This window comes from Triturus cristatus, chromosome 9, assembly GCF_964204655.1.
Source record: "Triturus cristatus chromosome 9, aTriCri1.1, whole genome shotgun sequence".
Lineage (NCBI taxonomy): Eukaryota > Metazoa > Chordata > Amphibia > Caudata > Salamandridae > Triturus > Triturus cristatus.
This window is the reverse complement of record NC_140592.1, coordinates 98,683,801-98,696,680: the sequence shown is the minus strand read 5'-3', so window position 1 is coordinate 98,696,680 and position 12,880 is coordinate 98,683,801. Positions and strand designations below refer to the sequence as shown.

Here is a 12,880-nt window from a genome sequence, read left to right as displayed (position 1 = left end):
GAGCTGCACCACTGGCAGAAGGGTGGTAACAGGTGGTAGGAGAGAGATTCCATTGATGTCAATGTGACTGAACCATTGTTGAAAGGGTTTATACAGAGGTTTGATCCAGCTGAGGATCTGGAGGCTTCCTGGGAGGATTGACTTGGCCTGATGGTGTGTAATGTCACTGAAGCCAAGGAGGGCGAACAAGTGTTCCGGATTGATGCCCTTTGCCAAGTGACTGGTGCTGGCTAAGTCTGTAGACACATTTTGCTAGTTTGGCTGTGGACATCAGTGTGGAACATGGGTCCAGAAGAGGTATCACCCTAAATGTAAGAGTGAATTGAGAGAAGATGGGCATATCACCTTCTTTGCACAATGTATTGACTTAAGAATGCAAAATCTTTCTATCCCCGAAAACTAGAGAGTTTGGCAATACGATCAATTATCCAAATGGAAAAAGTATTTTCACTTTGTGGTGAAAGATATATCAATAATATTTTGTACGAGATATATCAATAATATTTTGTACTATTATGAATTTCTAATTTGAGGGCATTATCACTGATTTCATTAGGCCCTTAAGATCATAGCTAGTTCTGCGCTTTGTAGATTTTGTGTAGCTTAGGCATTTATTTGAGGTTTTCTGTAATTCCACAAGATGTAAGCAGATTTGAGGATAGCTTATCAGCAGATCAGCACCTCATGTGGTCTCATACCCCGCCAACTCTAGTTCTTTCATCCATAGTGCTGTCAATTCTAGAAGTTGCAAATCTACATCCTAACGATTGATAAGGAACTCCAAATCCCCATAGCCACCACATGTGTAAAAAGGTGCCCCTACCACCACAGCATTTCCAGCATGCATTGGGCTGCTGAATATCTTGTGCAGTCGCATGGGGGTGAAATACCACTGTGTCAGTATTTTATAGTTTTTTTCTCTATATCGTAGACAGATGGAGGATTTTGAGGCCCTCTGCCATTTAGCCTTCCTTGTCTCCTGCGAGACTTACACCCCCAGCTCCCTTTCCCACTGTGTCAGATGGGCATGTTTTGTGAAGGGAGAGAGATCTATTATGAAAGGGTAGAGCCCGGAGATGCCTTTGCGTCTAATGTTATTGGTGTATAAAGATTTGACTTGTGCTTCTTTCCACTGGAACACTCTCGGAGCAAGATCTCTTCCCACACAATGTAAAGCTTGAGTTAGTGTATGTGTATCTATCCCAGTCAGAGTGAAGATCTCGACTAGCTGCTTTCTCGGTCGTAGGTCCTCTCCATTCTAAAGGTCTTTCAAGCAAGAGACAGTGATCAGTTTAATTGAAGTCAATGTCATTTAAGAGCTCCAGGTAAGCCATGGCTTAGGGATCAGGGCAAGGTTTGGTCTGCAGGGGATCTGTATATGGAGGAGCAGTTCTCAATTCTATAAGGTGCAAAATGGGAGCATTTTGAATCCTGGCATGAAGAACATTGTGGTGCAGAATGGTTTGCTCTGAGCCACAGACTGTTCTCCAGTTTTGGTGCTTGCTCAGGTTTGTATATCTCAAGATCATTAACAAATATATCATCTGAGAACATTTTTGTGTCCTAAACATCATTTACAAAAAATATTGCTTCCTTAAGTGTAGATCCGTACTATTAACGCCAATGGAGCAATATTTTATTAATTGATATTTAGAACATGATATTTAGGATACAATATTCTGGTACTATACCCTGCTCAGTGGAACAATGAGCTCTCCCAGCATAGTTGGTCTTGGGTATGTATGACCAGGAGGTTTCAGAGTAGTCAGATTTGTACGAGGCCAATGTGTAAATGATTATCTTGTGGCACAGGCACAATATATGTATTCAGTCACTGCATCAGTGGTTGAGGCAGAGAGTCTTGATTGGTATTCATTCACTGACAGGGGGCTGGCAAAGTTTCACTACAGCAGATTTGAAATTATCCCTTTTTTGGTGGCATTTTGTACTTCCTAGCATCTGTCGAGGATGTATTTTCTGAGCTTAGTAGACATATCATTGGCACAGTTCAGTTTTGCCTTGAAGATGGCGCCTATTCCTGGTGCTTTGAGATCCAGATTGATTTAGGAAAGATCCAGATTGATTTAATCTACATCTAGGTCATGTGGGAATCTTTATTAACAGTAACAAATAATGTAGTCAGCTGTCAGAATGTGGGATTGTTTACTGTTCTGCTGGAGAAGACAGCATTAATATACTTACTGCTGGAGAGAAGGAAATACCAAGAAAGCTACTGTCAAGGATGAGGAAATAGCGACGAGGTGCATCTGGAGAAGATAAGGTGGCAGTACATGTTGGGAAGAAAGGCATGACTATATATCTGATGGAGGAAATGAAAACAGTCAGGCCGGTTGGGGTACGGTGAGCAAGTGTGTACAGATAATAACACTCTTCTAATCTGGTATAATTATGGTTTGCATTGTTCGTCTCACTGCTGATGTAAATACCACTCTACGAGCGCATCGGAAATTATACATGTTGAGAGGAGGTGGATATTCTTGTGTAACTAATAAAGAATTGTTTCACAAGAAAAGAGAACAGAGAGAAAATAGAAAGTGCTGCCATGGAGACGTACGTGATAGATTGGGAATCTGCAAAATTCAGCCTAATAAGTGCAATTCTCGACTAAATTTGATTTGTCATAACGTTTACAATGAGGAATGCCATGTACCTTGCTTTTTTTTTTACCCCTGAAGAAAAATTCCAGACAAAATTATTTTTAGAAGATGTACACTTATTTGTATATTTGATAATAATTCCCTCCACCCCCTTTACTTTTTAGGTCGAGCATAGGGTCTGCTCGCATGCGCTGTTCTGCGAGACTTGTTGTAGTGGAGTAGGGAATAGAGGCCCCGCCCAATCCCTGCCCATATTTGCCATTGGCTTGTGTCATTGTCCTTCCTTAATTAAATGCTGGCTTCTGATTTGTATATAAGCTTGTTAGTCCCTCCTTAGTACTGCCTCGTCTTCATTTTTCACCTCCCAATGCGACTGCCCATTTTACTTCGGTTGCTACATGGTATCTGTTATTTTGTCTTTCAGCACTATTTTCTTTGTAGAGTTTCTCTTGCTGCAGGCACAACATGCTTTGGTGCCTTTCCCCCCCGTGCTTTCTTTACCCCCCTCGCGTTGTCTGTGCCTTCTTTACCCCCCTCCCTCCCGTTGTCATGCCTTCTTTAACACCATTGTCCGTGCCTTTTTTACACCCTCCCTCCCACTGTCCGTGCCTTCTTACCCCACCGTCCCGTTGTCCGTGATGCCTACCATTTGCAATGCAAAAGGTCTCGCATTTACGCGAGTTTGAGCTATTGGCATTGTAAAGGACAATGCCTTTTATTTATGTTTTGATTTTCAAAACATAAATAAAAATGCATTGTCATTTACAATGCCAAAAGTTAAACTAGAGTAAATGCAAGACCTATTGCATTGCAAATGCTTGTTCATACGGCAATAACTCTGTATATCTTTCATTCCCTGGTGACTTTATGGGTCTGCGTCTCACTTTGCCTTTACATTTTAACATTAAGTAATTAAAGAATTTTTATAAAGGTCTTTTTTGTCCTCCTCTTACTGTAACTTTTTCTCCCTATCCCTATTTCTATCTGTATCACTATCCCTATCCCTATCCCTATCTCTATCCCTATCTCTATCCCTATCTCTATCCATATCCATATTCCTACCCAAGAGAGTGGCTTCAGGGGGGTGCTTGGGGTGTTACACCCCCCTAATTAAGGTATTTCCTGATAAATAGTTGAGTGCGGGGCCTTTCAGTTGGGTATGGTGAGGTGTCTGTCGGAATTCACCAGGATTTGTTGTATACATACAGACAGAATGGCACACATTCTCTCTGTTTTGAATGTTCTGCAAAATGTTAGTTATTTACCAAAATATTATGTTTTCTCTCACTTAGTACTCCTACCAACCCACACTCCTCTTCCTTTCCACTATCCCTTAAGCCCCTCTCATGCACCCTGCTTGTCACATAATGTATTTTAACATTATATGCCAGCATGATTGTTGGAAAATCTGAAGCTCTCCCCCACAAATCTTACTAGCCAAGTTACGCCCCTGTCCCTAACCATAGCCCTATCCCTATCTCTTTCCCTATTTCTATACCTATCCTATCCGTATCCCTATCCCTAGCTCTATCCCTAACTTTATCGCTATCCCTTTCCATATCACTCTCCTGCCCCAACCTCTGCTTCTTTCTGCCTCTATCGCTCCATACATTTCCCCCAGCTGAGCTCACATTTTCCATCTCCTCACCTCTTCTTCTGCTCAGGTGACATTCGAAATGGAAAAATAATAATGTGACCCCCATTTTTATATTTCTTTTGAATTCAACATATTTACTTGATTTTTTGCCAATCTGAACAATAGAAATGTTGAATCTGCAGTATTTTAGGACTAGCTAGTGTAGTTTTCATTTTATAGCAAGCATTCTATTCTGTTTCTCCAAAGCTTGGCACTGAAATCTTTGGTTTTATTTTCTACCATTCACCAGTTTTGTTTGTCAGTTATCAGTTTTATTTTCTCAGCAATGTGTCACAGTAGGTTTGCATCAGGAAGGCTTCATCAAATAAGTGTTGTTTAATTTGTTTTTTGTCGAGTGAACCCAGACTTTGCTGAAGTTTGCTCTGAAGAGGATGTGGAAATGTTCATTCTGTAGAGGGGGATCGGTAGTGATATGGTAGGAGATGACACACACATTTGTGTATCTGTGGCGGCTGCTACCAACACTAAGTGGTGAGGCAGCGCAGGGGGGAATAATACATGGAAGAAAAGGACTTACCTGCTGCTGCCAGTGTCGGTGTCCAGCTTCTTCCAGGATCGGGTACACTGCACAGGCACCCAGATTCCCCACCCAATCCAGAAGCTGCTCTCATGCTATTACCAAGCATGAGAGAAGCGCCGGGATTGGGCTGGGTGGGCTGGACTGATGCTCGCTCAGAGACCTGTGCCTCTTCGCTCATCTGGCAGTACAACACAGCTTGGTTGGGAAAATGTAAGTGCACATCAGTTGGCCGGCCGGCCAAATTGGCATGTGCATTTACAGTGCACAACTCTCCTCCTCCCTACTCAGCCTGCTGTCGTCATAGGCAATGGCTGCGCTCCGCCCTGCACTAGACTCGGGCACTTGGCTCAGCCAGAGAAAAATAAAATCATAATAAATAGTTTTATTATCATTTTATTTTTTAGGTCCAGCATTCGAGACCTCTTGTATATACTTTAGTATATACTTATATGTGTATGTACTTTGTGGGCTCTGGACATCAGCCCTAGGCCTTGTCTTCTTCCGCTTAGGGACTTTCTTTCTGTTCAACTGCCTCTATTTAACTGTGTTGATAGAAAACGACCAGTAGAGGTCAGTAAGCTATCATAATTGCTTTCTGCTGAGGGACTTTCTTTTTAAAAAATTTCTGGCAACTGCCTCTATTTAACTTTCTTGATAGAAAACGACCAGCAGAGGTCAGTAAAATAACAGGATCACTTTAGCATTCTCTATTCCAGTCCATAGAAATTGTCTTCCACGAGCACCCATAGACAATAATATTTTTTTCAAATCTTGTATTTTCTGTGATATGACCAGTGAAGGCCCTGCTTTTATATTAAAAACAGAGCTTTGGACTATATCATTTCCCGCTGAAAGGCAATATTTCTCTCCATGTGTTCCCATCCCTAGCGTGTCTCGCAGTATGATGCTTACTTTCCCTCCATGTTAAAGAACAGTAGATGTTTTAGCACTCAGGCTAATGTGCTGCATAGCTAAATACATATAAGGTCCCAAAGGCGAGACAATTGCATTGCAAATGCTTGTTTCATTTCCTGGCTCTGACCAGTGGGTTGACGCTCCTCCATAATGAAGGAACCGCCATTGTCCTGCCTTTGAGGGGATTGGAAGTTGCCGCTTAATGGTATTGTTTCCACCCTAGAGCCAGGGTTCATTTACACACAGCACAAAGAACTAAGGCAACAGCTGCGCGCCGGGGTAAATAAAGAGCAGACACATGTCTTCCTTTCTTTGCCCTGCCAGGATGCAATTATGAGTTCTCTTCTCCTGCTGTTTGTAATTGGACGAAGAAGCATATGTCAAGGTATAAATTACTCAAAATTCCAGGGTGCATTCATTATGCAAGGGCTCGGCATCATTATACTGCGCTGGAAGCAAGAGCAGGAAGTTACAGTGATTGGATTCAGGCAGGCAACTCTATTAAAGCTGTACAACAGATGTGATGTTCACCGCGTTATGATGTATGGACGCAGGCGAATTCTGCATAAGAAAGTGTACATATATTAAACACTGGATGAAAATAAATGGCCGGCTTTATAAGGACATACAGGTGAAAAACGTCAGTAAGATACATAGCGATACCTTGTTTCCTTTGCATGTTACTTCTCAGGGATTGAACCATTTTCCACATGTCTGAGGGGTCCTCTGTAGATATGTCAATTGCTTCCCAGCTTGTAAATAGAGCCAGCTCTTCCTCTACCCACGTTTGGCTGATTCTGAATTAGTTTGCTGTTTATTTCCAGGTGGTCTCAAGTCCTCAAGATCTCTGATGGTCTGGCTTGATGTTTGGTTGCTGCTCAGTGGAAGTAGGTACTTCCTCCTCATCGATCTATGGAGAGGTTAACATCTGCTGTTGGTGATTTGTTAAAAATGGCTCTTACCTGCATCAGAGGGAGAGGAAGCTACAGGCACTCATGATATACTCACTCCAGTCCACCTCACCTGGTACTTCACCTGTCCTGTGTCTGGCTGGACTTACTGATTGAACACATGGTTTATTGTACTAATGTGGTGACTGAAAAATGGTGGTTCCACGCGTTAGGGCCAGTCTGTACGGTGGTACTAGGTAGGTGCCCCATTTTGCATGCCCCATTTTTGTTTTATAGACGTCTAGCTTATCTCTACAGCACAGATGCAGACCACTCCAATCACTTCTCACCTTCTGATCCCCCTCCTATACTGTTAACAGGGCATGAAGAAAACTGATAATGTTACCCCTGCTCTTGTTGGTTGAAGGACTTGAATGTGAACAAGTGGATGTGTAGCTACTTCGCCGACGTAGATGGGAAGAAACAAAGCCCTGATCAGAGAGCAAGAGCCCTGGGTTATGATTATAATATTTCCAATCGGAGATTTAACAGGTTATTCACTCTTGGTAGTGGGATAATACTCCTTGAAGAGATCTGTCTTCAGGGTTTTTTTTCAGAATGGCTTCTACATAGAATCAGGTGTGGCCAGTTTCTTGTTATTTTCTTTCTTGATATTCTTTTTAGGTCTCGCCTACGCCGCGCGCATGCGTTGCATAGGAAAAAGACATTTTGTAATCGACACAGCTTTGCAGGCAAAAACGTGCACGCGTTGCATTGCTTTGAATGGCAACGCGTGCACGTTTGCCAATTCCCTTGCGGGAACGAGCTTTGGTGACATATGTTTCTAATTGTCTGGTGCCCCTGCTCGCTCCCGCAAGGGAAACGCTGTGTGTGTGTGTGCATGTGCACCACTCGCGGGACACTGCAGCTGCAGCCTGCATTTGGCGAGTTGCTTCGTGGTGCTCTTGTGCATGACCCGGGTGGCTTTGGCGCTGTCAATAGTTAGTGATACATGTTAGTTAGCCATGCAGTGCACAGTTGTGTGTCTGTCCGTTCAGGGCGGATTCTAGTCAGTTTCCAGCCCGAGACAAACTGCTGGATTGCGCCTCACGCCTGCCGCCTTCGTGCATGTGCGCCTCTGCCCACCCCTCCTATCCCCAGGAAGAAAGCAGGGTGATGACTTCATGCCCTGTGGTCACTGTGGGTGATACTGGTCTCTCATCCAATTACATCTTTCCAGTCCACACGCCATGATTTTATTAGCTTGAAACTCGAGCACAAACGTAAGAATTTAGGACTACAGTCTCCACTGCTTTAATTGGGCAGGCACTGAGTACCTGCACGTTTTCAGTTTGAAAGTAAGAGTACCTGCACTTCTCAGCACTATTGCAGTAGATTTAATGCAAGAGTCCCGGCACTTCTCAAAACGCAAACAGGCACTCTAAGTTCCAGGCAAAAGTCCCGACAATGGTGACAGTGAACAAGAGCAGAAGAAGGAGTGAAGAGAAATGCTGCGCAGAGTTGTTCAAGTGGATTGACTTCCTGGAGCACAAGAAGAGCTGTGCGAAGAGCCCCCTGGTGCTAATCATGAACGACGAGGAGGCCGCTGCACCTTTGCCCACTGCTGAAGAGTTTGCGGAGCCATCTCCCTCTAGCACTCGCACTGACCATGACGAGAGCGAGGCCGTGGAGGAAAGCATTCAGACTGATATCAATGACAGGTGCGAGCCGAAGGAGGACGAGAAGGAGGACAAACTCATTGATGTAGAAACCTCTCCAGAGTCAAGTGGTTAGAGTGCAGAAACCTCACAAACATTTACTTCTCTCCCTCAGATTCCAACATGCCAAACACAAATGTTACATTGGAGACTCTGCACAGTACTAAAGTAGCAGTGGCACAGTTTTCGCAGACTGCAAGGTCGCTAGGTGGAGCGCACACGGGGCCTACTGCACTGGCAATTCCAATCATCCTCGAGCAGCTGATGGCCTTGCAGCAGCAGCAGATCCACCAGCTCCAGTTAATAGAGCAGATTCGCAGCCAGGTGGCGCTCATAAATCGTCAACCCTCCCCCGCTGCCGGATTAAGGTGTCTGTCCCTCCATCATCAGCCGGGCTCAGCCTTTCCCGGGATCACCTCTTCAGCTGCAAAAGCCACGGTGATCAGCCCACCTCCCTCCTCCCCTGCAGCTACCCACAACACCAGAAAGAGTTGTTGTGAACAGGAACTCCGCGCAGTAAGTATTGGATTCACCCCATGCTGGCCTTGCAGTGATCTCAGAAATCTAGATTCTGGCAATTCTTGTTGATTGTAGTTATCTTGACGCGGTGTGAAATTGTTGGATGAGGGAGGAATGGAATGTTCGATGTAGTTTTAAGTGGTGATTGCTATTGGTTCATTTGGGTAGAAATTAGGGGGCATATCAGCAAGCTTTAGCGTCCGTTTTCGGACGAAAAGTGGCGATAATTTCATCGCTTAATCATCAAGGTCTCGCTACCGCGTGATTCCTTGCTTTAGCTCCCTTTCCCATAACGCCCACCTTTGCATCTCTAATGAGATGCAAAGTGGGCGTTCTGTCCCAAAATAACTGGAGAAATGTCGCTAAGCGACATTTCTCCAATTATCAAGGGAATCACTAACAGGCATAGCGATAAGAAAAGTAGCGCTAACTACAGTTAACGCTACTCTCCTTACGCCAGCTTTCACCCTGACTTAGCCATTATATCCAATGTAAGGTGGATATCATGGCTAAGTTTGCCCTGCCTTATCAGCAAGATAACGCCAAAATGTGTGAGATTATCGCTGGATTTCCAGCGATAATCACACTTTTGGCTGTTAGCGCGAGGAATTTTATCGCTTTTGAGATAAGAGTTGCTGATAGCACGCTATCTCAGCGATAAAATTCCATGATAGCCGGCGATAATTATCCTAGCGCTAAGTGCGCTTAGCGATAATTATCGCTGGCCCTTGCTGATATGCCCCTAGGTATCTAATCTTCAGTGTACCTAGTTTACGAGTGTGTACACCACAGAACGCTGCCCTTATTTGTTTGCACAAGGTTGAAAGGTTGTTGATTTAACTGGCCAAATGTTTAATAATGGCATGATGGGGGGCCTTCCCCTACATGATGCCAGAAATGTTCGTGGGAACGGACTGCTGTGTAGGCAGTTTACATTTCGTGTATAAACCTTCTGTGAAGACTTTACATTTGGCGACCATTTTTACTTTTAATTTTTGAGCTCCCAGAGGTCGGATGTCACCAACGGTGCTGTAAAGATCTCATATACGAGTTTCCCACAGCGTAGCAATCACTGGTGCAAACGCAACGCTTAACTCTGTATCCACGCGTGAAATTCCAAAAGTCTTTTTTTTTAAAGATACCAGAAGTGACAAACGGACGAAGTGCACAGGCAGCAATTTGTTACTTTTACTGTAACCAATACATGTTTTTTTTTAATATAAACACATGAAACGATGTATTTAAACATTTCTCAAAACTATTGAAGTGGTTTAAGACACAGAAGCACCGGTAGCGTGCAGTAGCGCGTGGTGGTAATATAAGAGATATGGATTCGATCCCCACTTGTAAAAGTCATAATGCAAACACACCCGCATTTCTGCAAACAGGAGGCAGAATTATTGAACCTGTCAGGGCAGAGCTCCGGAATGGGAACAGGCGTCCACCCACTGGACTTGTGCAAAGTTGAGCATCAAGATGTGGCTGGGATCGCCGCTTTGTTCCTGAAGTAATCAGAATATCTACACGCTGGCGAGGAGCTAGAGGCCCAAACAGTGAGCTGTAGGAAGCCCCTTTGTACTTAGGAACTTCAGAGACAGCTCAGGAGTTAAACACTTTTGGTGGGAGGGAAGAGGGATCCCTAAACATTTTGCCTTTTTGGACATCTTCTGTCTTAAGGCAAAAATATTTCTAATTAAGACAACAGGTTCCTTCATGTTTTGAGAGAAACTCTGCTTTCTAAACTTACAGTCCATTGGCTACTAGCTGTCCAAACCGGATGAGCAAACCATGCGCCATTTTCAGAGCTGGTTCTCAGAGGAGTAACTTGCAGATAAAATGTTGCAGGCCAATATATGTGGTATCACTGATAGCATTCCATTCTAATGGTGCATTGTTAATTAGCAGTCTGAGATATATATATATATATTATATATATATATATATATATATATATATATATATATACATACATATACATACATATACATATGTATATATATATATATACATATACATACTTACTAGCAAATTGTGTCACCTATACATGTATATATTTACACATATATATTTATATATATATTTTATTGTAATTGCATTTATATAGCGCTTAGTACCCCTGACGAGGCGTCAAAGCACTTTTCCGGCAAGTAGCACGCTACTCCAGATCCCATTAAAGATTAGTGGTGAATTGGTATAGTGATTTGAGTGGTGGATATATATGTTAGTCAGTTATTTGGATTGAGAAGGATATTTTGAGGGATAGAAGAGGGAAAAAGGTTTGCATTTATATAGCGATTGCTACCCCTGATGGGGTGTTGAGGCGCTTTTTTGACGAGTAGCATGCTACTTCGGAACCCATATGAGACGATTTTCTAGTAAATATCAACACTTTTTTTAATACCAGCTCAAACGGGGGAAAGGGAAGTGAAATGAAGGTGCCAGGGTCGGTGCTGAGGCGGTCTCAGCTCAGAATTTTCTCATAACCTAAATCTGGAGCACATCCTTGTTTCAGAAAATCTGAATATTTTATAATGACGAAATTCTGCTTGAAGAAGTGCACATTTCTCAAAGGTCTAGATTTGGCAAATCCATCAGGGTTCACTAAAGCCACGCTTTTTAAGCAACTAGAACTTAGATCACTTAGTGCAGAAAGACCACGTCCCACCCAGCACTAAGTTCCTATATGCCTTTTAGGAAGGCTTCAACCACTTTTCTTTCTGTGAATCAGTGGGGAGGTAATGTGATCTGTACTTTGCCAATAGTCTGAGCTATTTATAATGCCAAGATGCCTTTCTGGGTCAACAGAGCTCTATATAAATATATCTCCATTCCATTCATTACCGCAAGTATTGCCAGTGCACATTTCATCAGTTAATATCAACAAGCATTGACATAGCCAATAGGTCTCGCCTTAGGGACCTTATCAGTGTTTAGTTATCCAGTACAATATCCTTGTTACAACAACATCAAGTGTTGCATGGCTAAACACTTATAAAGTCCCAAAGGTTAGACCTATTGGCTATGCCAATGCTTGTTTTGAGCTTGGAAGTGTCAGGATTCCTGGTGTCACATTGTTCACCTGAAGTGTTCAGTTTCTTGAGCAGGTAGGTTTGGGTGTTCTTTCTAATGGCCCACTAGATGGAGCAACTTATTTGTAAGATGATTAAGTCTGGTGGGGGAGCATGTGTTGTTCCTTTCTTGTAGGGGACATGTGGTTGAAGTTCTTCAGTCCTTCAATGAGAAATTCTTTTTGAAGCATGTAGAAAGCCTTTCGGTGGTGCCAGAGTGATACTGACAAGGCCCTTGAGCAGGCTATTGCCTCCAGCAAGGTGGGTGAAGATGAGGGCATACAAGGTTGCTCTGAAGTCTGCTCCAGGAAAAAAGGTTTAACTTTAGTTAAAAGGGAGAGCTGATGCCATGCTGTCTTTGTTTTCCTGATGATGTGTTCTTTGAATTTGAGGTGTGAATCAAGAGTGAATCCAAACAAGCTTGGAAATGTTTTCTAGCTGGATTTAAACCATCTTTGTTCATGTCATAGTGAAAAGCTTAGAGTCGTTGTTATTTGAAGCTATTGGCCAAGAAGCCAAATTCAGTCATTGCCAGTTTGAGCACTAGCAGCTACTAAGTTAAACATCCAACTCTGAATTAGCTCAAGGCTGGTTTTAAGTCATTGGGTGTTGTTGGTGAAGGTGATTTTGAGGTAGAGGTGAGTTTCTTCAGTGTATTGATGGTTCTTTGTCTCTGTATCAGTACGTATGCATGCACAGAGATAGTGTTAGAGGGTTAGGATGATGGCGGAGAGATGGAACCCTGGGGTGCTCTGCAAAATTGTTTCACTGAATGGCACACATATACCTAAATCAAAAAAATCCTATTGATGTTAACCGACTGGAAATTTTCTTAATAAGGATCAAAATTTGCTAACAGACCCAACTTTGTGGTGCAAAGCAAGTGTTCATTCAATATGTTTTGACACTCAGCTCTTGGCATTTTTAATTTGTCTCAATCAGAAAACATATCTAGTCTGAGATGGCTCTGGGCAT

The 12,880-nt window shown here is 43.0% G+C and overlaps 1 protein-coding gene across 1 annotated transcript in view; it reads left to right on the top strand.

Annotated features, from left to right (window-relative positions):
* The window catches only part of GRM7 (glutamate metabotropic receptor 7), a 1,767,328-nt gene that overhangs the window by 1,363,453 nt on the left and 390,995 nt on the right, over window positions 1-12,880 (top strand). The window lies entirely within an intron of this gene.